This window comes from Coenobita brevimanus, chromosome 23 (assembly GCF_032717465.1).
Source record: "Coenobita brevimanus isolate Jiangsu-jjx chromosome 23, ASM3271746v2, whole genome shotgun sequence".
NCBI classification, from domain to species: Eukaryota; Metazoa; Arthropoda; class Malacostraca; order Decapoda; family Coenobitidae; genus Coenobita; species Coenobita brevimanus.
In genome coordinates, this window is record NC_136976.1 from 17,487,649 (window position 1) to 17,515,183 (window position 27,535).

Below are 27,535 nucleotides of genomic sequence, written 5' to 3' on the forward strand. Positions count from 1 at the left end.
AAAAGTTTCATTGCTTCCTATGGAACAGATTTGCTAGTTTTGTGACAGAAAGTATTAAGAGAAATACACTGATGTGGTTTGGCCATTTGGAGAGGATGGAGAGTGATAGACTAACTAGGGAGAGTGTGAGTGAAGTGGAGGGTCAAAGAGGGAGGGGAAGACTGAGGATGAGATGGGGGGATAAAGAAGTAGAAAGGTATATGAGAGGTGGGGTGTAAGTTGGGGGAATGGCAATGAAATGGTAGGGGACAGGGCGACATGGAGTCGATTTGTTTGTGGCCACCCCATACGGGATTAAGACATCTGACAATAGATTGGTAGATATAGACCCTTTTGTCCAAGCAATTTTCAGTGCAGTTAATAGTTTTGCCATTTACTTATGCCTTGAAGGAGATCCAAGTACAGATTCATTTTGCACTGTTATCTAAGCCATTCTAAGTTCCAATTTTCTTTCACAGTCACCCTTGCCAAAATTCATCAGGTTTTCCATTCACGTACACATTATCCCCTTATCAAAGCTTATCGCCAGCTGTGAATGTTGCCCAGATACTAATAAATCTCAATGTTTGATTGATTTAATTATAAAGTAGTCGTGGGGCTCAGTTTTCCATGGAAAGGGAAAAGGAAACGAAAAAAATACATTGTTCCAGTTTGTTATTTTCTCCATATATATATATATATATATATATATATATATATATATATATATATATATATATAAACAGATACATGATACTTTTTCACTTCTTTGTGACTAGCATTAAGTTAGTCTTAAATATACTAAGTGACTCTGGAGATATCTTAACAACTTTTCCTTACCGATTTAATCTGCTGAATACACTTTAGTGTCCCCTTGATTATTACTGTTACCAAATAACTAAAGTACAGTACAAGTTCTTGGCGCAATTCAAGTCGGGGAGTGGTGGCAGAATGAGAGAGGTGGCCAGCCGGGGAGTGGTGGTAGAATGAGTAGAGAGGTGGCCTGCCGGGGAGTGGTGGTAGAATGAGTAGAGAGGTGGCCTGCCGATGAAGAGGGCCCTGGTTCGATTCCCGAGTGGATAAAGGATTTTTTTATAATGTGGCAGTGTCCATAGTGGTCTGCCCTTTGGATTTGGACCCAGGTTCGACTTCCGGCTGAAATAGATGTTAAAATGTTGCAGTGTAACAGTCACGTAGTGGTCTGCCTGTAGCGTGGAGGGGGTGGCAGTCACGAAATGGCCTGCCTGTAAGAGGGGAATGTAAAGGTACACACTAAGATGCAGACACACGCACACAAATTCACATACACTCACACAAGACAGAAGCTCATACACTAAGGCAGTCACACACAAGCCCTGAGACTGACACACACACAGCGTATTCAAAAGAGAAGGACTTGAAATGAAAGGGGTTTTTATTTTAAGGTCCAAAAAATAGTTTTTTTATGCTTCTAATAAAACCCCCTTCTGTTCCTCCACATACTTTTGTGTGTATGTCCCTCTATTTGTGTCTGTCTGTATGTCCTCCTACGTGCGTGCGTGCGTGCGTGTGTGTGTGTGTGTGTGTGTGTGTGTGTGTGTGTGTGTGTGTGTGTGTGTGTCTGTCTTTGTGACTGTGTGTGTGTAACATATCTCTGTTCCGACCGGGAGTTGAACCCAGGTCAAATGGCAGGCCACTACAGACATTGCCATAACATTAAACAAGTGCTTGTGGGCCCTTCGGGCCCCTTGCACTAGCTCCTGCAGAGGGCTCTTGCTCTGCGCGCTTGCTCACTCGTTTCCTCGCGCATCGCGCGCGGGTTGCGATCATTTCAGGTAATCCGAGTCACATTTTTGTGCTCATCTAGTCTAACGTTGTCACTATCGGCCATCAAGGTGACATCGAAGGGCCCGTGATGGTCCATTTATGGGCTGTTCTAGTCTAACGTTGTCACTTGGATTTTTTGCAGCTAACCAATTGATCATGTTATTTGTAGCTTGGGGAAAGGAACCCAAGTTGTCCGAACGCAAGTCTGAAATTCAGTACACACACACAGACACATGGCTACTGCTATAGTATATTTTAGTTGTAGCTGTGGGCAAAAAATTTTACGGGGATCCTATGCCGGGCGCCGGGAGCGGCGTTTTTGGGTCAATTTGTGATCACTCATTAAATATAGTAAAAGTTTTTCAATCGTGATGGGACCAAGTTTTTCACATCAGCGAATTTTTTGCGATTTTTGTGCCAATTTTGGTGCGATTTGAATGTGTAGTTTCGGCTGCCCAAAATACACACACACAGACACACGGCTAGTGCGATAGTATATTAGATATTCATCTGTCCACCTGGGATTGGAACCCTGGTCTTTTTAACTGACAGGCCACCTCTATACTGACTCTGCCACCATGCTCACACCTAAATTGTGCCTGGAACTTCTACCGTATTTTAGTTATTTGGTGTCAGTAATAAACAAGGGGATACTAAACAGTAAGGTGCAGAGTAAGTTGCTAAGAAAGAGTTGTTAAGATCCAGAACCGCTTAAAATATTTGAGACTAATTCAGTACTAGTCACGAAAGAGTGGAAAGTATCGTGTATCTACTTAAATATAAGAAGCAAATAAAATTGGAACTTAGTATTTTTTCCCTTATATTTTGAATAATTTGGATTACTTTCTGTATCTTCTCTATTATTTTCATTCCCATGTCCCTCGGACTCCTATAACCCAATCAGCTGGACAAAGTCGCTTGGCATCAGCTGTAATGAATATGCTAAAGTTATGCCGGTCATGCAGGGGTTAATACTGGCTGCATTAACTCTCTCAAGCTCCTGTGACTCACTCAGGTGAATTGTCTGGTTCAACTAAAATGGCACACTAGAAGTGTCTAGAGCATCAGGGGGTTAATAAATGCTTAAGTTGACCTTGTAATGCTGGGGTCTACACTAGTTCCAGCTGGCGGGGGCCCATGTTATTCGGCTGAGAATGAAATATTGGAGCAAGAGAGAGAGAATGACACTATACTTGGCGAAAAAAAGCATGTATCCTCGCTCCATCTTGATTTCTGATCTGTAGCAATACATTAGCACAAGAGTATGATGCTAGTCACCGAAGAAATGTAATGGAAAGCATGCAGGGCCGTAGTATTGTCTCACTCTGCCACTGAGCTACAGGAAATAACCTACGAAAGGATGAAAAATTCCACTTAGTTAATCTATAATTAGGATTCAGCATCCAAGATGGAGAGCTGGCAATTTTTGGCCAAGTTAGAGAGAAAAGAGTAGTGTCGTCCGCTTGACCTTCACTCTTCACGGCAATGCAGCGACGGCGCCATCTTGTGGGTGGAATGCGGGAATTCCAGGCCGATCCACCATGAGACGTACCATCTGCATTTTTTTTTTTTTTATAGAATTGGAGAGGTTAGATATAAAATATACTGAGCCCTTCCACAAGACAATGTTACCCACAGCTGAGTAAAATCGTCTGAAGGTAACAATAATAAAATATAGAACGTCTACATGATATAAAAACATTTAGCCACCTCTGGGACTCTAATCGTGGCCCCTAGAACAGCGCAGTCAATCTTTTACTGTTTCTTTGCTAGCTTCAGACGATTTCAAGTAGCTTAAGAACACCCTCTCAGGGTGATGGTACAGAAACAATCTTCATTAACCCCTAGACTTAGAACGACTTGCTTTGTTCATGCTGATAATCACACGCCACCTAACCCCACCCAACACTTCTCATCCCTCACTGTACCCCCCATCCAACACCGCTTCAACTCCATTGCAATCCACTCAGCACCATTATTACCGCACTGTACCCCATCCCGAACCGCTCCTACCGCATGTATGGGTGCAGAGGGGGGTGGGAATGGTGTAGATGGGGGTGCAGTGAGGTAGTTTCATCAATCAATCGGTCAAACCCAATGCACTCCAATCAGCACCACTTAGCCCCTTCTGCATCCTTACCATACCCGTTCCTACCCCGACGCACCCCATAGAACACTAGTCCTACCCCACTGCACCCCACCCAACACCGCTGCTACCCCAGTGCACTCCACCAAACCCCACTCCTACCCTGCTGCATCTAAGCCAAACCGACTCTTACCCCACTGCATTTAAGCCTACCCCACTCCTAACCCACTGCACCCCATCCAACCCCAATGCTACCCCAATGAACCCCACCCAGCCTCGATCCTACTCCACTGCAACCCAGCCATCCCCACACCTACCCCACTGCACCTTACAGAACTCCCATCCTACCCGACTGCACACCACCCCGTTCCTACACTACTGCACCCCACCTGATCCAAGCCCACGGCACCCCCCCCACCCCAATCCTCACCCCCTTCCTAGACACCGTCTGATGCAGAGCTCTGACTGTTTTCCCACTGGTGCTGGACTCAGTCTCATTTACTAGTGGCGATTTTTCGCCTGTTTTCTCAGCTTTTGCCACTTTTGGGACTTAGTCTCTGGCACTGAGAAAGGTTTTTTAGACGTTTTTCCAGGTTTTCCTGGGACTCTGTCTCTGTTTGCCTGTGTGTGATTGGCAGTGTGTTAGTGTTTTTTTTTTTTTTTTGGCCTGCCGTTAGTGTCCCTCACTGTAGTACGACGCTGAACCCTGAAGGGGTGCCGTTAGGGCACTTCCATGAAGGGGGGCCTTTAGGGCCTGGTTATAGGAGGCAGTGAGGGTGGCTCTGTTAGTTTAGGGAAGACCCGAAAGGGGCAGTGGCGGGGCCTCCCATCACCCTTTAGAGGGCGGGGAGCATAGGTTGTCCGTCACTGCAGGGACCTTGGCCACTTTTGCTGTTTTTTGTTTGTGCTGTTTGAGTGGTTGTGTGTGTGAGGTGTGTATGTGTGTGTGTGTGTGTGTTGACTGAGTTTTTCGCTGCTTGTGTGTGCAGCATGAAGGGATCTTGCATCCCTAGGCCCCGGGGGCATTCCCGCCTCCCGCTCCCTCAGTCGAGGCCCTCCAACCCATGTCCTGCTACAGGCACGAAGCAGGAGCGTCATTTTTCTGACTCCAGCTCCCACTCGTCAGCTCACGAGGTTTCTTGTGCTGACCCCTCTCTACCAAAGTCTACGGGAGTGGTACCCTCAACCCGTTCTGCCAAGGCAGCCCGCCGACATGAGGCTATGGAGGAGGTTGCACCTGCTCCACCCTCTCTCTTTTCCAACAAGGGCACTTCAGCTTCCCTACGTGCGGCTGCCAGCCCTGCTTCTTGGCAAGGCACCCCCGTGAACCGAGCCCTCGGTCCGCAGCCTCACGCTCCCACCTGCACACCCTCTCACGAGCCTAGGCATGCTAGGTCTGCTCATATTCCCAAGCGGCTGGAGGTCCTGTTGGAGGCTCCTGCTGCGACTCAGATCTCCCCCTCTTCTGATCCTGCTCTGCATGAGGATGAGAGTTTCACCCCTGTAGCACGCAAGGGATCGAGGCGTGGTCGCCAGGGAAATGGCCCTTCTCTGGCAGTACGTACTGGGCCTCCTCTCAGGGGTTCCCCTGCTGCTCGTCCCTCCGTGTCAGTAGCTGTGGGTCCGCCGCCCCGCTCTGCATTTCCAGTGTTCCGTGTGCTGGTCCAGGACAGGCATGCGACGAGTTACGACACCGTGGCTGTACTAGAGCGTCACCTGCCAGGGCTATGCTGCTCCAACCTGATAGGACGGGATGGAAGCTCAGTGTTGGTGCCGAAGGACGAGGGAGCTTACGACCTCTTGAGAACAGCTCTGCAGGACGAGGCCTCCCCTGTCAAGCTAGTCGAGCTGACACCCGGCCAACAGTCAACGAAGGCAGTCGTCATGGGTTATCCCTTGCGGATGCCTATAGAGATACTGCTACAGCACCCTCAGGTCGAAGAGGCAACCCGCTACCAGAAAGCACGGACCAGGGAGGAGACTCGACAGGTCATCGTCACCCTGCGGGGTCCTCTGATCCCTGTGATCGACCTGGGGAACTGGGGAGAATATCACCTTCGCCCCTTCACCCCGGAGCCACTCTGTTGCTACAGGTGCCAGCGATACGGGTACCACAGAGCCACTTGCAACCGGACCACAGTCTATGGGATGTGCAGCGACCCGCACGAAACGGAGAGGTGTTTGGCCAAGTTCAAGGCCAAGGAAGCTGTCTCTACCCGCTGCCCCAACTGCTCGGGAAAACATCATGCATGGCACCCCAGCTGCCTAACCAGAGTTGCACTTGGCGATCGAGGGCGAGAACGCCAAGTCACCTGGGTGAAGGAGCAACAGGCGAGCAGCAACAAACCGGCACCTCCGGGAACTTTCATTTGGGGGCAGCAACGCCATCCAGCAGCGACTGCACCCCCAGTGCTAGACGAGGCAGCGTTTCCGCCCCTCCAACCTGCTCTCACTCGTCACACGACGACTGCGGAGGTCCATCACCCTCCTCCCCCCCCCAGTTCGGCAGACAGTTGAGGAGTTTACTCCACCCACGCCCCACAACACAGGCTCTCCTCTCATAGTCTTCACCAGGGAAGAATTGCGTACGCTGGGGACGGAAATTGCTACAAGCTTGGCTCAGATGCTAGGGACGCTTCTCGGCAGGCCTCTGGAAACAGCACCATTGGTACAGGCTGTGAACATCATCGTCGACCAAGTGGTGGAGGCAAAACAACACCTGCGCTCTTCTTCTCTGGTACCTCCTGCATCATCTCCCACACAGACAACCATGGAAGAGCCGCTACCTACCCAGCTTCCTCTGCCTTGCCCTTGTATGCCAGTCAAGATTCCTTCGGGGCTCACACCAGCCACAGCAGCGATCGAGGAAGAGTGCAGGGCCCTTGGCCTCCAGACAGATCATCCCCAGTGCCAGACACCGCTGCCAGCCTCCGAGTCCTACAGTGGAACTGTTTAGGGGCATGGAGCAAGCTCGCCCACCTTCAGGAGGCGGCTGCCAGGGACCGTCCTCATGTAATTCTCCTGCAAGAGACCCTACTCCAGGATAATACCACTTTTCGTTCTCGGGTTACACCACCCATCTCCTTCCGTATGTTCGTGGCGTCACACGTGGATGTGCCGTTCTGGTTCAGGACCACATTGCGTTCACGGATTGTGAGCCCCCTCCTTTCTGTGGACCTGATGTGGAGGTCCAGGGCGTGGTTCTCCATGTGGCTATGTCGTCCCTGACGGTATATAATGTATACCGGAGCCAAAGGGGCACCCTGGAGTTGGAAGACCTGTTCTCCCAGGCTGGCAGGGGAGCCGTGTCCATAGGGGGCGATTTTAACGCCCACCACGCCTTTCTATCTTTGCCTCTTCAGTGGACGATCTGGCCCTCGTCTTTACTAGGAGGGACTGCTTCACGCAGGCGGACTTGGCCCTTTCTTGTTTGCACGCCAAATGTACTGAGCTAGGGCTGAAGATAAATTTTAATAAGACAAAGTGTCTGCCCTTTGGACTCCGTCCCCCAGACTTTCCTATGCTGCTTGGGGGGCAGCAGCTCTCTCTTGTCACTGTGCATCAGTATCTGGGAGTCTGGCTTGACAGGGGTTTTACTTTTGCCTGCCATGTTCAGTACCTGCGAGAGCGTGCTTCCACCAGACTGGTTGCTCTCCGTTATCTCTCCAAGCGGAGTTTGGGGGCGTTGTACTCAGTCCTCCGAACATTTTATATACATGCCATCCGATCCCTGGTGGACTACAGTGCCATCTGTTTGACCGGACTCGCTCCTCCAGTCTCCAGATCTCTGGAGGTTATTCAGAACAATGCACTCTGTATCATGCTGGGTGCTCCACCCTGGACCCGGATTGTCAATCTCCCACCTGCCTGTCTTTGCCCTCCTACGACGTCTATTGTGCCGCCCACCCGAGCCTGCCACTCAGCGTGACTGGGCCTGGACTACAACTGCTGTTATCCATGGACTGGGAGCTGCTGCGAGCCTCTGCCTAGATCCTGACTCTCCCTTTCCTGGGTACACTGATCCACCACAATGGGACCCCCCTTTTTTAAAATTTGTATGCCCCTCTGAAGCCAAACCTCGAACTTCCATTCCTGCACTCCTCTGTCAAGAGGGTCTTAGTCGGGTTGCGGCTCTAGATTCACCAGACTCAGCCACTTATTTTACGGATGGTTCAGTATCCTCTGATGGCTCTGCTGGGGCGGCCTTTGTCTCTGGGCAAACAATTGAATCTTGGCGACTCTCTCAGGGTGTATCCACATTTCAGGCAGAGCTTGCTGCCATCCTGGGTGCATTGCACCACGCTCATCACCATCATCATCACCGTGTTGTAATTCACACAGAGTCACTTTCCTCCCTTCAGAGGCTAAGATCTTTCTCCTTTAAGGACAACGTCTTTCTTCTGACGGCGATTTTTACTTTTGCATCCCTTCTCGTCCGTAGGGGTGCCACTATTATTCTCCATTGGCTCCCAGGTCATGTTGGAATCAGCGGCAATGAGCGTGCTGATGATGCAGCACGCTCAGCTTGCTCGCTTCCTGACGTCACATTTAAACTGCGCCCCAGCCTATCACACGTCATTAGCACTCTCACTGCTACCATTAGCAGGCAGTCTCGAGAGGAACATCAGCTTTTTGTTGCAGAGGGCTCTCGCTCTGCTACATGGTATGCCACCGCCACATCATATTCTCTTTTGTTACCCTTTAAAGGCATACCCAACTATATTGTAGTGAGGCTCAGGCACTTACGTCTTGGGTTTCCATACTACAAACAAATTGTCGGTACAGAGCCAGACCCGTGTACCCATTGTTTGGTCACATCTGTGGAGCCACTCATTCACTATCTTCTGTACTGTCCAGCCACTACCATGCTCAGGTCTCACCCTGACACGACTTTTGCTCGGACAGGGGATGATTTCATGGCTGCCGCTTGCATCGTTGCACGTGCTCCTTTACAATTACTACTCACCACAGTCAGGGAATACCCACCCCCTCGATAACTCAAGCTCGTGCAAGTTAAGCGCATCTCTGATGGGCTCCTTGTTTGCCCGTGTCCCAGCATTGCTTGGACGAATATCACACACACACACACACACACAAAAAAAACAATCCTACACCACTGCACCCCACTCCCATCCTACACCACTGCACCCCACTCCCATCCTACACCACTGCACCCCACCGCAATCCTACCCCACTGCACCCTATCCCGACCCTATCCCACTGCACCCTACCCCGATCCTACCCCATTGCACAAGCAGCCCACCCCGATCCTACCCACTGCACCCCACCCCGATCCTACCCACTGCACCCCACCCCAATCATACCCCACAGCACCCCACCCCGATTCTACCCCACAGCACCCCACCCCGATCCTCCCCCACTGCACCCCACCCCAATCTTACCCTACTGCATCCCACCCCGATCCTACCCCACTACACCCCTCCCCAATCCTACCCCACCCCGATCCTACCCCACAGCACCCGACCCCGATCATACACCATTGCGCTCAACCACGATCCAACCCCACTGCACACCACCTCGATCCTATCCCACTGCACCCCACCTCGATCCAATCCCACTGCACCCCACCTCGATCCTATCCCACTGCACCCCACCCCGAATCCTATCCCATTGCACACCAGCTAAATCTTACCGCACTGCACATCACCTCGATCCTACTCCACTGCATCCCACTCCGATCCTACCCCACAGCACCCTACTCCGATCCTACCCCACATCACCCTACTCCGATCCTACCCCACTGCACCCCACCCCAATCCTGCCTCACTGCACCCCGCCCTGATTCTACACCACAGCACCCAACTGCACCCCACTGCGATCCTTCCTCACTGCACCTCAACCAGATCCTACCCCACTGCACCCCACTCCAATCCTACCCCACTGCACTGTACCCAGATGCTACCCCATTGCACACCACCCCGATTCTACCCTACAGCACCATACCCGATTCTACCCTACAGCACCATACCCGATTCTACCTCACAGCATCCCACCCCGATCCTACCCCACTGCATCCCACCCTGATCCTACCCCCCTGCACCCCACTCCAATCCTACCCCACTGCACTGTACCCAGATGGTACCCCATTGCACACCACCCCGATTCTACCCTACAGCACCCTACCCCGATTCTACCCCACAGCATCCCACCCCGATCCTATCCCACTGCACCCCACCCCGATCCTATCCCACTGCACCCCACCCCGATCCTACCCCACTGCACCCCACCCCGATTCTACCCCACAGCACCACACCTCGATCCTACCCCACTGCACCCCACCCCGATTCTACCCCACAGCACCCCACCCCTATCCTCCCCCACTGCACCCCACCCTGAACCCACCCTGCTGCATTCCACCCCAATCCTACCCCACAGCACCCCACCCCTATCCTCCCCCACTGCACCCCACCCTGAACCCACCCTACTGCATTCCACCCCAATCCTACCCCACAGCACCCCACCCCGATCCTACCCCATTGCGCCCAACCCCAATCCTACCCCACTGCACACCACCACTATCCTACCCCACTGCACCCCACCCCAATCCCAACCCACTGCACCCAACCCGGATCCTACCGCACTGCACACAACTTCGATCCTACCCCACTGCACACTACCCCGATCCTACCTCACAACACCCCACTCCAATCCTACACCACTGCACCCCACCCCAATCCTACCCCACTGCACCCCACCCCAATTCTACCCCACAGCACCCCACTGCACCCTACTGCAATCCTTTCTCACTGCACCCAACCCCGATCCTACCCCATTGCACTCCACTCTGATCCTACCCCACTGCACCCCACCCCGATCCTTCCCTACTGCACCTAACTCCAATCCTACCCCACTGCACCCTACCCCGATCTGACCCCACTGCACCCCACCCTGATCCTACCCCACTGCTCGCCACCCCAATCCTACCGCACAGCATCCCACTGCATCTCTCTCCGATCCTACCCTACTGCACCACAGTCCGATCCTACCCCACTGCATCCCACCTCAATCCTACCCCACTACACCCAACCCCGATTGTGCCCTACAGCACCCCACTGCACACCATTCCGATCCTATCCCATTGCGCCCAACCCCGAGCCAACCCTCACTGCACACCACCTCGATCCTACCTCACTGCATTCCACCCCAATCCTATCCCACTGCACCCCACCCCTATCCTCCCCCACTGCACCCCACCCCTATCCTCCCCCACTGCACCCCACCCTGAACCTACCCTACTGCATCCCACCCCAATCCTTACCCACTGCACCCCACCCTAATTCAAACCCACTGCATCCCACCCCGATCCTACCCCACTGCACAACAACCTTATTCTGCCCCACAGCACCCCACCCCTATCTTCCCCACTGCACCCCACCCTGAACCTGCCTTACTGCATCCCACCCCGATCCTACCCCACAACAGCCCACCCTGATCCTACCCCATTGCGCCCAACCATGATCCTACCCCACTGCATACCACCTCAATCCCATCCCACTGTACCCCACCCCGATCCTACCCCACTGCACAAAACCCCAATCCTACTCCACTGCACAAAACCCCAATCCTACCCCACTGCACAAAACTCCAATTCTACCCCACTGCACAAAACCCCAATCCTACCCCACAGCATGCCACCCCGATCCTTCCCAACTGCACCCCACCCTGATCCTTCACAACTGCACCCCAACTCGATTTTACCCCACAGCACCCCATCCCGATCCTACCACATTGCACCTCACCCCGATCCTACCTCACTGCACCCCACCCCAATCCTACCCCACTGCACCCTACCCCGATCTGACCCCACTGCACCCCAGTACGATCCTACACGACTGCATCCCACCCCAATCCTACCCCACTGCACTCCACCCTGATTCTGCCCCACAATACCCCACTCAGATCCTACCCCACTGCACCCCACCCTGATTCTGCCCCACAGCACCCCACTCAGATCCTACACCACTGCATCCTACCCCGACCCTACCCCACTGCACCCTACCCTGATCCTACCCCACTGCACCCCACTCCTCTCCTACCACACTGCATCGTACCCCGATCTTATGCCACTGAACCACACTTCGATCCTACCCTACGGCACCCCACTCTGATCTTACTCCACTGCACCCCACCCCGATCCTACCTCACTGCACCCCACCCCAATTCTACCCCACAGCACCCCACTGCACCCTACTGCGATCCTTCCCTACTGCACCCCACCCCAATCCTACCCCACTGCACCCAACTCTGATCCTACCCCACTGCACCCCACTCTGATCCTACCCCACTGCACCCCACTCCGATCCTACCTCACTGCACCCCATTCCAATCCTACCCCATTGCATCCCACCCCGATTCTACCCCACAGCACCCCACCACGATCCTACCCCACTGCACCCCACCACGATCCTACCCCACTGCACCCCACCACGATCCTATCCCACTGCACCACACCCCAACACGATCCTATCCCACTGCACCACACCCCAAATCCTACCCCACTGCACCCCACCCTGATCCTACCCCATTGCTCCCCACCCCAATCCTACCCCACTGCATCCCACTGCACCCCTCTCCGATCCTACCCCACTGCACCACAGTCCGATCCCACCCCACTGTGTCCCACTCCGATCCTACCCCACTGCATCCCACCTCAATCCTACCCCACTGCACCCCACCCCGATTGTGCCCCACAGCACCCCACTGCACCTCACTCCGATCCTACGCCATTGCACCCAACCCCGATCCAATCCCACTGCACGCCACCTCGATCTTACCCCACTGCACCCCACCCCAATCCTAACCCACAGCACCCCACCCCAATCCTATCCCATTGCACCCCACCCCTATCCTCCCCCTTGGCACCCACCCTAAACATACCCTACTGCATCCCACCCCAATCCTACCCTACTGCACCCAACCCCGATCCTACCGCACTGCAAACCACCTCGATCCTACCGCACCGCACCCCACCTCAGTCCTAACCCACTGCACCCTACCCCAATCCAAACCCCCTGCACCCCACCCCGATCCTACCCCAATGCACAACACCCCGATTCTACCCCACAGCACCCCACCCCTGTTCTCCCCACTACACCCCACCCTGAACCTACCTTACTGCATCCCACCCCAATCCTACCGTACTGCACCCCACCCCGATCCTACCGCATTGCACCCATCCCCGATCGTACCCCATTGCACACCACGTCAATCCTATCCCACTGCACCCCACCCCGATCCTAACCCACTGCACCCCACCCCGATCCTAACCCACTGCACAACACCCCAATTCTACCCACAGGACCCCACCCCGATCCTACCCAACAGCATCCCACCCCGATCCTTCCCAACTGCACTCCACCAGGATCCTATCCCACTGCAAACCAACCCGAATTTACCCCACAGTACCCCACTCCGATCCTACCCCACTGCACCTCACTCCGATCCTACCCCACTGCACCTCACTCCGATCCTACCCCACTGCACCTCACTCCGATCCTACCCCACTGCACCTCACCCTGATCCTACCCCACTGCACCTCACCCTGATCCTACCCCACTGCACCCGATCCCAATCTTACCCCAATGCACCTCACCCCGATCTGACCCTACTGCACCTCACCCTGATCCTACCCCACTGCTCCTCACCCCAATCCTACCCCACTGCATCCCACTGCACTCCTCTCTGATCCTACCCCAATGCACCCCAGTCCAATCCTACCCCACTGCACCCCACCCAGATTCTGCTTCACAGCACCCCACTCTGATCCTACCCCACTGCACCCCACTCCGATCCTCGCTCACTGCACCCCATTCCAATCCTACCCCACAGCACCCCACCATGATCCTACCGCACTGCACCCCACCATGATCCTACCGCACTGCACCCCACCATGATCCTACAGCAATGCACCCCACCCCGATCCTATCCCACTGCACCGCACCCCCATCCGACCCCACTGCACCCCACCCTAATCCTATCCCACTGCATCCCTCTCCGATCCTACCCCAATGCACCACAGTCCGATCCTACCCCACTGGATCCCACTCTGATCCTACCCCACTGCATCCCACCCCAATTCTACCCCACTGCACCCTACACTGATTGTGCCCCACTGCACCTCACTCCGATCCTACCCCACTGCACCCAACCCCGATCCAACCCCACTGCACACCACCTCGATTCTACCCCACTGCACCCCACCCCAATCTAATCCACTGACCCCACCCCAATCCTAATCCACTGCACCCCACCCCAATCCTATCCCACTGCACCCCACTCCTATCCTCCCCCTCTGCACCCTACCCTGAACCTACCCTACTACATCCCACCCAAATCCTACCCTCCTGCACCCAACCCCGATCCTACCCCATTGCACCCCACCTCAGTCCTAACCCACTGCACCCTACCCCAGTCCAAACCCAAATCCTCCCCGGGGACCCAGGGTCCTCCCCAATGCCCACTGGTCCTCCCCAAGGCCTCCCAGGTCCTCCCCAGGGCCCCTAAGTCCTCCCTGGGGCCCCTAGGTCCTCCCCAGGGCCCCCGGGTTTTTCCTACGGCCCCTGAGACCTTCCCAGGGCCACCGGGTCCTTCCTGGGGCCCACTAGCCCTCACCAAGGACCCTTGGTTCCTCCCAGGGGTACCCGAGTCTTCCCCGGCGCTCTGTTTCCTTCCCGGGACCCCCGGGTCTTTCCCAGGGAACCTGAGTCCTCCCCAGGGCCCCCGGGTTCTTCTCGGGGCCCCCTGGCCCTCACCAAGAACCCTTGGTTCCTCCCAGGGGCCCCCGGGGCTTCCCCGGCGCTTTGTTTCCTTCCCGGGACACCCAGGTCTTTCCCGGGGAACCTGAGTCCTCCCCAGGGCCCCCGGGTACTCCCAAGGGTCTCTGGGTCATCCCTGGGGCCCCCTGGTCCTCCCCAAAGCCCCCCGGGTCCTCCCCATGGCCCCCTGGTTCTGGATTCTCACTGGGGCCCTCGGATCCTCCCCAGGGATCCTGGGTACTCCCCGGGGCCCCTGAAACCTCCCCAGGGCCCCCGGGTCCTCCCAGGGGCCCCAGGATTGTCCCTGGGGCCCCTGAGTCCTTCCGGGGCCCTTGGGTCCTCCCTAGGGCCCTCGGATCCTCCCTGGTGCGCCCTGTTCTTCTCCAAGGCCCGCCTGGGTCCTCCCCGGGACCCACACTTCCTCCCCGGGGCCATTGAGTCCTGCCTGTGGCCCCAGGGTCCTCCCCGGGGCTCCCTGCTCCTCCATGAGGCCCCCACGGATCTTTCGTGGGCCCACTGTGTCCCCCGGGTCCTCCCCTGGGCCCCAGTGGCCTTCACAGGGAACCTGGGTCCTCCCCGTGGCCCACGGGTCCTCTTCGAGGCCCCATGATCCTCCATAAGGTCCCCCGGGTCCTCCTCGTGGCTACCAGGTCCTTCCCGGGGACCCCAAGTCCTCTCCGGGGCCCCTGAGTCCTCCCCTGGGACCCCGGGTCCTCCCCAGGGTAACCGGGACTTCACCAGTGCCCTGTGGTCCTCCCCAAGGCCCCCCGGGGCCCTGAGTCCTCCCTGGGACCCCCGGGTCCTCCCTGGTTTTGCCTAGTTCTCCCTGGGGCCCCTCGGTCCTCCCCGGGGCCCCCGGGTTTTTCCTGGGGCCCCTGAGTCCTTCCCAGGGCCACCGAGTCCTTCCTGGGGCCCTCTGGCCCTCACTATGGCCCCTTTTTTCCTTCCAGGGGCCCCCGGGTCTTCCCCGGTGCTCTGTATCCTTCCCGGGACCCCCGCGTCCTTCCCGGGGAACCTGAGTACTCCCCAGGGCCCCCGGGTCCTCCCAAGGGTCCTTGGGTCCACCCTGGTCCCCCGGGTCCTCCCCAAGACCCCCCGGTAATCTCTGGTTCCCCCTGGTCGTCCCCGTGGCCCTTGGGTCCTCGCTGGGGCCCTTAGATCCTCCTCGGGGCCCCTAGGTCTTCCCCGTGGCCCTTGGGTCCTCCCAAGCACCCTCGGATCCTCCTCAGGACCCCCTCGTCCTCCCCAAGGCCCCCGGGTCCTTCCAGTGGCTCCCTGGCCCTCACCAAGGACCCTTGGTTTCTCCCCCGTTTACTTCCTCCTTGGGGCCACCGGATCCTCTGCAGGTTCCCTGGGTTCTCTTTGGGGCCCCCTGGTCCTCCCCAAAGTTCCACGGGTCCTCCCACGGGCCCCCTGGACCTCCCCGGGGCCCCTGGGTCCTCGGGATTCTTGGGTCCTCGCTGGGGCCCCTGGATCCTCCTCAGGGCCCCTGGATCTTCCCCCGGGCCTTGGGTCCTACCAAGAACCCTCGGATCCTCCTCAGGACCCCCTCGTCCTCCCCAAGGCACCCCAGGTCCTTCCAGGGGCCCCCGGGTCTTCCCCTGGGTCCCCTGGGTCCCCTGGTCCCTTAGTCCTCCCCGGGGCCGCCGGTTCCCCGGGTTCTCTTTGGGTCCCCGTGGTCCTCCCCAAAATCCCACGGGTCCTCTCCGGCGCCCCCTGGTCCTCCCCAGGGAACCCAGGTCCTCCCCGGGGCCCCTGGGTCTTCCCGTCGGCCCCAGGGCCTTTCCGAGGCCCCCAGGTCATCCCTGGGGCCCCATGGTCCTCCTCTTTTCCCCCGGATTCTCCTTGGGGCCCCTGGGTCCTCCCCGTTGCACCATGGTCGTCCATAATGCCCCCGAAGTCCTCCCCGAGACCCCCATCTACCCGGGGCCCCCTGGTCCTCCCTAGGGCCCCTTGGTCCTCCCTAGGGCCCCTTGGTCCTCTCCAAGGCTCCCCGGGTCATCCCTGGGGCCCCCGGGTCTACCCTGTGATTCTGAGTCCTCCATGAAGCCCCCGGGTCCTCCCCAGGGCTCCTGGGTCATCCCTGGGGCCCCCTGGTCTTCCCCAAGACCCCCCTCCCACAGGTCCTCCCCGGGGCCCCTGAGTCCTGCCTGGGGCCCCAGGGTCCTCCCCAGGTTCCCAGGGTCCTTAACGGGGCACCGTGTTCCTCCCGAAGGCCCCCCGGATCCTTCCTGGGGCCCCTGGGTCCTCGTTGGGGCCCTCGTGTCCACCTCTGGGCCTCAGTGACCTTCCCAGGGCCCCCCGGTTCCTCCCAGGAGCCCCTGAGTCCTCTCTGGGACTCCCAAGTCCTTCCCAGGGCCCCCGGGTCCTCCCCAGGGTCCTGGGGTCCTTCCCGCTTCCCCTGGGTCTTCCCGTCGGGGCCCCTGGGTCGTCCCTGGGGCCCCTGGTCTTCCTTAAGGCCTTTTGGGTCCTCCCCAAAGCCCATGGATCCTCTCGGAGCCCCCCAAGCTCCTTCTTTGGCCCCCGAGTCCTCCATGGTGCTCTTGAGTTTTCCCCTGGGCCCCTAAGTTCTCCCCGAGGCCCCAGAGTCCTCCCCAGGGCCCCAGGATCCTCCTCGAGGCCACTTGATCCTCCCCAAGGCCCCTTTGGTATTCTTTGAGGCTCCTGAGTTCTCCCCGGGGCCCCTGGTTCTCCTTGGGGCCCCCTGGTCATCCACAAGGCCATCTGTGTCCTCCCCGGGTCTTTCCCAAGGCTCTCTGGGTTCTCCCCTGGCCCTCAGGTCATTTCCGGGGCCCTTGGGCCCTCCCCAGGGTCCCTGGGTCTACCTTGGGTCCCTCTGGTCCATCCCAAGGCTTTGGGTCCTCCCCGCTGCCCCCGGGTATTCCCTGTGGTTCCTGGGTCCTCTTCAGGGCCCCATGGCCCTTCCCAAGGCTCCCTGGGGCCACCGGGTCCTCCCCAGGGACCACGGGTCCTTTCTGGGGCCCCTGAGTCCTCCCCGGGGAGCCTGGATCCTCCCCAGGGCCCGCGGGTCCTCCTCCATGCCCCCTGGTTCTTCCCAAGGCCCCACGGCCCTTGCTCAGGGCCCCCGGGTCCTCCCTTGGCTCTTGACTCCTCCCTGGGGCCCCCGGGTTCTCTCAAGGGCCCCTGGGTCCTCCCCCGGCCACATGATCCTCCCCAAGGCCCCATTGGTCCTCCCTGCGGCCCCCGAGTCATACTCTGGGCCCCCTGGTCCTCCTCAACTCCACCCACGTCCTCCCCGGGGCCCCCTGGGGTCTCCCCAAGGCCTCCTGGGTCCTCCCTGTGGCCACCTCATCCTCCCAAACGCCCCCTGGTTGTCCCTGGGCTCCCTGAGTCTTCCCCAGGGCCCCTGGGTCCTTCCCAGGGCCCCCTGGCCCTCAAGAAGACCTCTTGGTTCCTCCAAGGGGCCCCGGCTCCTCCCCGGGGATCCTGAGTCCTCCACAGGGCCCCCAGGTCCTGGTGCCCCGTTTCCTTCCCGGGACCCACGGCTCCTCCCCGAGGATCCTGAGTCCTCCACAGGGCCCCCAGGTCCTCCCAAGGGTACCCGGGTCCTCCCTGAAGCCCCACTGTCCTCTCCAAAGCCCTCCAGGGCCCCTCTGGTTCTTCCTTGTTCTTGCTGGGGCCCCTGGGTCCTCCCCGGGGCCCCATGGTCCTCCCTGGAGCTGTTGGGTACTCCCTGGGGCTCCAGGTCCTCCCTCGGGCCCCCGGGTCCTCCTCAGAACCCCCTCGTCTTGCTCATGATCCTTTTGTCCTCCCCAAAACCCCCTTGGGTCCTTCCCTGGGCCCTTTGGCCTTCCCCAAGGCCCCTCTGGTCCTTCCACGGGTTCCCAGGTCTCCCCCTGGGCCCCTGTTAACTTCACAGGGCCACCTGATCCTCCCCAGGGTCCCCGGGTCCTCCCTGGGGCCCCCTGGTCCTCCACAAAACACTCCTGGTCCTCCCCGGGGCCCCCTGGTCCTTGCTAGAGCCCTGGGTTCTCCCCGGGGCCCTCGAGTCCTCCCCAGGGCTCCTGAAACCTCCCCAGAGCCCTCTGGCTCTCCCTGGATCTCCCGGGTCGTCCTTGGGACCCCTGAGTCCTCCCGGGGCCTTTGGGTCCTCCCTAGAGCCCCTGGGTCCTCCACGGAGCCCCCAGATCCTCCTCGGGGCCCCTGAGTCTTCCCTGGGGCCCACAATTCCTCCACAGGGCCCCAGAGTCCTCCACATGGCTCCTGCGTGCTCCCAGAGCCCGCGGGTCCTCCCAGGGTCTCCCTGGTATTCTCAAATCTCCCCTGGATCTTCCTTAGGCCCTCGGGTCCTCCCCAAGGTCCCTGGGTACATCCCGGGCTCCAAATTCTCCCTGGGACCCCTGGTCCTCCCTAGGGCCCGTGGGTCCTCCCTGGGGCCCTCGGGTTCTCTCCCAGGGCCCCCCAAACCTTCCCGGGTTCTAGGTCCTCCCAGGGGCCCTCTAGTCCTCCCCAAGGTCCCCCGGGTCCTTCCCGGAGCCCCAGGGTTGTCCCTGGGGCCCCTGAGTCCTCCCTGAGTCCCCCGGGTCCTCCCTAGGGCACCCAGGTCCTCTTTGGGGCCCCCTGGTCTTCCCCAACCCCTCCCCTGGGTCCTCCCTGGTAACCCCAGGTCCTCTCAGGAACCCATAGGTCCTCCCCATTGCCTCTGATTCCTGCCTGGGGCCCTAGGGTCCTCCCCAGGGTCCTCAGCGGGGCACCCTTTTCTTCCCCTAGGTCCACCAGACACTCCCTGGGGCCCCTGGGGCCTCCTTGGGACCCTTGTGTCCTCTGCTTGGCCCCAGTGGCCTTCCCGGGGCCCTCGGGACCCCCGATTCCTCCTCGGGGCTCCCGGCTCCTCCCCGCGGCCCCCCGAGTCTTTCCCGGGGTCCTTGGGCCTTCCCCGGGACTCCCAGGTCCTCCCCAGGGCTCCTGAGTCCTCCCCTGGGCTCCTAGATCCTCCCCATGGCCCCTGGGTCCTCCCTGGGGCCCCCTGGTCTTTCCCAAGGCCCTCTGTTTCCTCCCCGGAGCGCCAGGATCCTGCCTAGGTCCCTTCCGGGGCCTCCTTAGGGCTCCCTAATTTTTCCCGGGGCCCCGAAGTCCTCCCTGCGGCCCCAGAGTCCTTCCCTGGGCCTCCTGGTCCTCCCCAAGGCCCATGGGTCCTTCCCGCGGCCCTGGGTCCTCCGCGGGACCCCTTGGTCCTCCCCAAGGCCTCAAGGATCCTCCACTGGGCCAGCGGGTCCTCCCCGGGGCTCCACTTTCCTCCTCTGGGCCCGAGTCCTCCCCGTGGCCCCCTGGTCCTCTTTAAGGCCCCTGGGTCCTCCCTGGGACTCCCTGGTCCCCCCCCAAGGCCCACAGGGGTTTTTCCCGGGGCCCCCGGGTTATCCCCCGGGACCCTGGGTCCTCCCCAAGGTCCCTCGGATCCTCCCCGAGGCCCCTGATCCTCCCCGGGGCCCTCGGATCCTCACTGGGGCCCCTAAGTTCTCCCTTGGGCCCCTGGGTCCTCCCCAAGGCTCCCTGGGTCCTTCCCGGGGCCCCCGGGTAATCCTCGGGGTCCCCAGTCCTCCCTGTGCCCCCTAATCCTCCCTAGAGCCCCCAGGTCCTCTCCAGAAACCCCTTGTCCTCCCCAAAGCCCCATGGGTCCTCCCCAGGGCCCCCAGGTACTCCCTGACTCTCCTATGTCCTCCCAGGGAACTCTATTTGAGGCCCACGGGTCCTCCCAGGGGTTCTGCGTTTCCTCCCCGGGGGCCTCGGTTCCTCCCCGGGGCCCACGGCTTCTCCCCAAATCCCCTGGGTCATCGCCAGGGGCCCCGTGTCCTTCCCTGGGCCCCTTGGTCTTCCCCAGGGCCCCTGGATCCTCCTTTGGGTCCCTGGGTCCTCCTTCGAGCTTTATTTTCCTCCCCGGGGCCACTGGAATCTCCCCAAGGCCTACGGGTCATCCCCAGGGCCACGGGTCCTCCCCTAGGCCTCCTGGGTCCTCCCCAGAACCTTCAAATCCTCCCCGGGTCCTCCCTGGGACTCCCAGGTTCTCCCCGCAGCCCATGGGTCCTCCCTGGGGCCCCCTGGTCCTCCTCATCGGCCCCCCAGATCATTCCCGGGGCCCCTGGGTCCTCCACGGGACTCCCTGGTCCTCCCCAAGCCCCCCTGGGGCCTCCCCAAAGTCCCCCGGGTCCTCCCCGGAGCCTTCGGTTCATCTCCGGGGTCCCTGGTTCCTCCCCGCTTCCCCAGGGCCCTTCCCAGGGCCCCTGGGTCCTCCCTGGTGCCTTTTGGTCCTCCCCAAGATTATTCGGTTCTCCCGAGGGCCTCCGCGTCTTCCCTGTGGCCCCTGGGTCCTCTTTGGGGCCCCCTTGTCCTCCCCAAGGCCACCCATGTCCTCCCTGGGGCCCCCGGGTCCTCCCCACGGCCTCCCGGGTCCTCCCAGGGGCCACCTGATCCTTCCCTAGGCCCCCGGGTTTTCCCTGGGGCCCCTGAGTCCTCCCCAGGGCCCCTGGGTCCTTCCTGGGGTCCTCTGGTCCTCACTAAGGCCCCTTGGTTCTTCCAAGGGGCCCCCGGGGCTTCCCCGGCGCCCCGTTTCCTTCCTGGAACCCCCGGGTCCTCTCCAGGGAACTTGAGTCCTCCCCACGGTTACCCGGGTCCTTCCAAGGGTCCCTTGGTCCTCCCTGGGGCCCCCTGGTCCTCCCCAAGGCCCCCCGGGTCCTCTCTGGTTCTTCCTCATCCTCCCCGGATACCTTGGGTCCTCGCTGGGGCCCCTGGGTATCTCCGGAGCCCTCGGGTACTCCCTGGGACTGCCGGGTCCTTCTTGGGCCCCCTGGTCCTCCCCAGAACGCCCTGGTCCTATTCAGGACCCCCTCGTCCTCCCCAAGGTCCCCCGAGTCCTTCCCGGGGCCCTTTGGCCCTCCTCAAGGCCCCCCGGGTCCTTCCAGGGTTCCCCGGTCTTCCCCGGGACCCCTGTTAACTCTGCGGGGCCCCTGAGTCCTCCCAGGGGCCCCAGGATCCTCTGTGGGTTCCCTGGGTCCTCCCTGGGGCCCCCTGGTCCTCCCCGGGGCCCCCTGGGTTCTCCCCGGTGCCCCCTGGGTTCTCCCCGGTGCCCCCTTGTCCTCCCCGAGGCCCCTGGATCCTCCCCGCGGCCCCCGGGTCCTCCCCGGGGCCCATGGTCCTCCCCTTTTCCCCCGGGTCTTCCGTGGTTCCCTTGCGTCCTCCCCGTTGCCCTCTGGTCCTCCATGAGGCCCTCCTCCCCGGGGCCCTCTGGTCCTCCTTTGGGCCTCTGGGTCCTCCCCGGGGCCCTCCGCATGGTTGATGAACAGGCAACCGCATTCACATTCACAACAGACAATCTTTCTATCACATCAGAGAACCTACATATGTTGAACTATCTAAATAATTCTGACTTTATTATGAACCAGTTCTTATTATGAACCAGTTCTCTTCAGCTTTTAACCGCTCCTAGTCACATCCAGTCTTTGTATTTCCTCCGGTTGTCTTATGTTTTCTAGGTTTTATTGCAGTTGTTTGTATCCTGTATTGTTGTCTCAAGCGAATGGACAAAAGGTTGCATGAAATCCGTGTAGCAACAAGGTTAGTGCTGCAACCAAAAGACCTGGAAAATTGTAGTTCTGAGTAAAACTCATTTTGTGATTACATAGGTATACATTTGTAAATTGACTAAATCTATATGTTTATGCTATTTTTTTCTAACATGGCCATGTACTGTAAATATATTAATCCCTTCTTACATCCATCTTTTTGAATTATGTAGTAATATCTCATTTATTATTATACTCCCATGTAGTCCCGGTTGACTGTATACTCAGACCACTTGCATTCTTGCCATATTATGATTTACTGTCTCACCACTGTGTCAGGAGACACTTTTTGATGAGGGGGAAAATTGTTTGTAACCTTTTTGTAAACATTATATAGTATGTAAATATAGTATGTAAGTAGTTGTAAGTAGAATCCAAGTAGGGCGTCACCGCCCAGTGTTATGTCTACGAGCATATGAGTCACGACTTCCGTAGTCGCACCGCCTCTCTCTCTCTAGCCGGTGGGAGCCGGCGATCAGTAGCTGTCTGTAACGGTCTGGGGTTGGACATGAATGCTGTCCTCTGCTGTTGTACAAAGATTCAAGACTGTGTTTAATATATTGTCAGAAAACTAACTCCTACACTTTGTCTTCACCTACGTCTGGCGTCAAGGGGCGTTGACAGCATTAACAGGCAACCGCATGGCCCCTGGGTCCTTTTAGGGGCCCTCTGGTCCTCCCAAAGGCCCCTCGGGACCTCCCCGGGGCCACCTGATCTTACTCAAGGCCCCCTGATTCCTCCCCGAGATCCCCGGGTCCTCCCTAGGGCCACCTTGTCCTCCCTGGGGCCCTCTTGTCCTCCCCGGGGCCCACAGGTCCTCCCTGTGGCCCCTGAGTCCTGCCTGGGGCCCCAGGGTCCTTCCCTTGGCCCCAGGGTCCTCAACGGGGTCCCCTGTTCCTCCCCAAGACCCCCCGGATCCTCCCAGGGGCCCCTGGGTCATCCTCGTGACCCTCGTATCCTCCCCTAGGCCCCAATGGCCTTCCCGGGGCCCCTGAGTCCTCCCTGGGGCCCCCAAGTCCTTCCCAGGGCCCCCGGGTTCTCCATGGGTTCCCCAGGTTCTCCCCTGGGCCCCCGGGTCCTTTCCGGGGCCCCTGGGACTTCCCCCCGGCTTCCAGGTCCTTCCTGGGGCCCCCTGGTCTTCCCCAAGGCCCCCTGGGTCCTCCCCGGAGCCCCTGGATCCATCCCGCGCCCCCCAGGTCCCTTCCGGGGCTCCCGGGTTTTCCTCGGGGCTCTTAAGTCCTCCCCGCGGCCCCAGGGTCCTCCCCAGGACCCCAAGATTCTCCCCTGGGCCTCCTGGGCCTCCCTAAGGCCCACCGGTTTCTCACCGGGTCCCCTTGGTCCTTTCCAGGGCCCCGGTTCCTCCCGTGTAGGATAGGATAGGGTAGGGTAGGGTACGGTTGGGTATGGTAAGGTAGGATAGGGTAGGATATGGTATTGTTAGGTAGGATAGCGTAGGGCAGGGTAGGGTAGGGTTTGGTGGGGTGGGGAGGGGTAGCATAGTGAACAGAAGGGTAAACCAGAGAAGAGTAAGGTAGGGCAGGATAGGGTAGTGTAGGGTAGGAGAGTGTAGAGTAGGGTAGGAGAGTGTAAGGTAGGGTAAGGGAGTAGAGAGGAGGGGAGAGGAAGGGTAGTGTACGTTGGGGTAGGGTAGGGAAGGATAGGGTGGGTAGTTCAGGGTAGGGCAGGGTGGGGTAGGTAAGGGTAGGGTGTGGTGGGGTAGGGTAGAGTAGGGTAGGGTATGGTAAGGAAGAGTAGGATTGGATAGGGTAGGACTGTGTACCCTGAGGTAGGGTAGGGTACAGTAGGGTAGGATAAGGTGGGGCAGGATAGGGTAAGGTAGGTTGGGAGAAAGTAGGATAGGGTACAGCAGAGAAGGGTAGGGTAGAGCAGGGTAGGGTGGGGTTGGGTAGGGTATTGTTGGGTAGGTTAGCTTTGTGTAAGGAAGAGTAGGGTAGGGTAAGGTGGGGTGGGATAGTGCACGGTAGGGTAGGGTTGGGAAAAGTAGCATATGGTAGGGTTGGATAGTGTAGGGTAGGGTTGGGTAGGGCAGGGCAGGTTAGGATAAGGTAGTGTAGGGTAGGGTAGGGTAGGGTTTGGTAGGATAGGGTAGGGTTGGATTGGGTAGGGTAGGGTTGGATTGGGTAGGGTAGGGCAGGGTAGGATAATGTAGCGTATGGTATTGTTGGGTATGGTGGGGTAGGGTAGGATGAGATAGGGTGGGGTAGCATAAGGTAGAGAAGGGTAGGGTAGGGGAGGGAAGGGAAGTGGAAGGGAGGGGAGGGGAGGGGGGGATGGCAGGGGAGGGGAAGGGAGGGTAGGGTAGGTTAGGGTATAATAGGGTGGGGTAGGTCAGGGTAGGGCTGGGTTGGGAAGGTTAGGGTGGGATAAGTTGGGGTAGGTTAAGTTAGGGTAGGGTGTGGTAAGTTAGGGTTTTATAGTAAATAACTGAATAGGGTAGGGTACAGTTGGGTAGGATAGTGTTGGGTAGAGTAGGGTACGGTAGGGTAGAGTAGGATAGGGATGGGTGTGGTAGGGTAGGGAAAGGTATGGTTGGGAAGAGTAAAATAGGTTAGGGTAGGGTATGGTACACTGAGGTTGGGTAGGGTAGGGTAGAGTAGGGCAGTGTAAGGTAGAGTAGTTTAAGGTGGAGTAGGTTAATGTAGGATAGGATAGCGTAAGGTAGGTTAGGAGAGAGTAGGATAGGGTAGGGTAGAACAGGGCTGGGTAGGGTAGGATAGGGTAGGGTGGGATAGGCCAGGGTTGTGAAAGGAAGAGTAGGAAAGGGTAGGGTGGGGTGGGGTGCGATAGGACAGGGTAGGGTGGGGTGGGGTGGGATAGGACAGGGTAGGGTAGGGTAGGGTAGGGTAGCATAGGGTTGGAAAGGGAAGGGTAAGGTAGGGCAGGGTGCGGTAGGTTAGGTAGGGTAAGGTGGGGTAGTGTAGGGTAGAGTAGAGCGATGTAGGATTGGGAAGGGTAGGGTATGGCATAGTAGGGAAGAGTAGAATAGTTTAGGGTATGGGAGGGTACATTGAGATAGAGTATGGTAGGGTAGGGTACACTGAGGTAGGGTAGAGTAGGGTAGGGTAGGGTAGGGTAGGGTAGGGTAGACTGAGGTAGGGTACAGTAATATAAGGTAGAGTAGGGTAGGGTAGGTTAAGGTATGATTGATTAGGGTAGTGCAGGATAAGAGTAGGATTGGATAGAGTAGGTTAGGTCAGGGTTGGGTAGGACAGGGTGAGGTAATATAGGGTAGGGCAGGAAAGAGTTGGGCAGGGTAGGGTAGGGTAGGGTAGGGTAGGGTAGGGTAGGGCAGAGTAGGGTAGGGTAAAGTATGGTAGGGTAGGGATGGGTAAAGTGGGGTAGGGTAGGGTAGGATAGGGTAGAGAAGATGCGGTTACGGTAGGGTGGGGTAATGTAAGGTTAACTAGAGTAGGGCAGGGTACTGCAGGGTAAGGAGGAGTATCATAGGATAGGTTAGAATAGGACAGTGTAGGGTAGGGTGAGGTAGGACACGGTAGGGTTGGGAAGAATTGGGTAGAGCAGGGTAACGTAGGGTTGGGTAGGGTAGGGTTTGGTTGAGTAGGGCAGGGTAGGGCAAGATAGACTACGGTAGGGTAGGGTAGGGTAGACTATGATTCGGTAGGGTAGTGCAGAGTAGAGAAGAGTTGGGTAGGGTAGGGTAGGGTAGAGTTTGGTACGGTAGGGTAGGGTAGGGTAGGGTAAGGTAAGGTAAGGTAAGGTAGGGTAGGGTAAGGTAGGGTAGGGTAGGGTAGGGTAGGGTAGTATAGTGTAGAGTAGGGAAGAGTAGGATAGGGTAGGGTAGGGTACAGTTCGGTACAGTAGGGTAGGGTTGGGGAGGGGAGGGGAGGGTAGGTTAAGGTATGATAGGATGGGGTAGGTCAGGGTAGGGCAGGGTTGGGTAGGTTGGGGTAAGGTGAGGTTGGTTAGGGTATTGTAGGGGAAAATAGGATAGGGTAGGGTAGGTTTGAGTAGGGTAGGGATGAATTGGGTAGGTTAGGGTTGTGTAAGGAAGAGCAGAATAGGGTCAGGTTGGGTGGGGTGGGCTAGTGCAGGGTTGGATAGGATAGGGAAAAGTAGCATATGGTAGGGTAGGGTAGTGTAGGGTTGGGTAGGAAAGGGTTTGATAGGGTAGGGAAAAGTATCATATGGTAAGGTAAGGTAGGGTAGGGTTGGGTAGGGAGGGGTAGGGCAAGGTAAGATAGGGTAGTGTCTGGTATTGTTGGGTAGGGTAGGGAAACGTAGGATTGGGTAGGGTAGGGTAGGGTAAGGTACAGTAGGGTAAGGTAGGGGAGGGGAGGGGAAGGGAGGTTAAGGTATGGTAGGGTGGGGTGAGTCAGTTTAGGGCAGGGTTGGGTAGGTTAGGGTAGGGTGAGATTGGTTAGGGTATTGTAGAGGAAAATAGGTTCGGGTAGGGAAGGGTCGGATAGGGTAGGGATGGGTTGGGTAGGTTAGGGTAGGGATGGGTTGGGTAGGTTAGGGTAGGGATGGGTTGGGTAGGTTAGGGTAGGGTATGGTTGGGAAGAGAGTAAGATAGGTTTGGGTAGGGTAGGGTACACTGAGGTTGAGTAGTGTAGGGTTGAGTAAGGTAAGACAGTAAAGTAAGACAGTAGGGCAAGGTAGAGTGGGTAAAGTAGGGTAGGATAGGTTAGGATAGGTTGGGAGAGAGTATGATAGGGTAGGGGTAGAGGAGAGCAGGGTAGGGTAGGGTGGGGTATTATAGGGATGTGTAAGGAAGAGTAGGGTAGGGTATGGTGGAGTGGGATAGGGCAGGGTGGGGTAGGGAAAAGTAGCATTTGGTATGGTAGGGTAGGGAAGGGAAAAGCAGCATATGGTATGGTAGGGTAGGGCAGGGTAGGGTAGGGTAGGGTGGGGTAGTGTAGGGAAGGGAAGGGAAGGGTAGATAGGAATAGGGTAGGGAAGAGTGGGGAAAGGTAGGGTATGGCATGGTAGGGAGGAGTAAAATAGGGTAGAGTTCACTAAGGTAGGATAGGGTAGGGTAGGGCAGATTGTGGTGGGGTAGAGTAAGATAAACTAGCGTGAGGAAGGGTAGGCCAAGGTATGATAAGTTAGGGTAGTGCAGGGTAAGGGTAGGATTGGATAGGGTAGGTTAGGGCAGGGTGAGGTAAGATAGTGTAGGGCAGGGTAGGGTAGGGTAGGGTAGGGCAAGGTAGGGTAGGCAGGGTAGGTTAGGGTAGGGTAGAGGAGATTCGGTTAGGGTAGGATAGGGTAGAGAAAGGTAGGGAAGGCTAGGATAGAGGAGATTCGGTTAGGGTAGGATAGGGTAGAGAAAG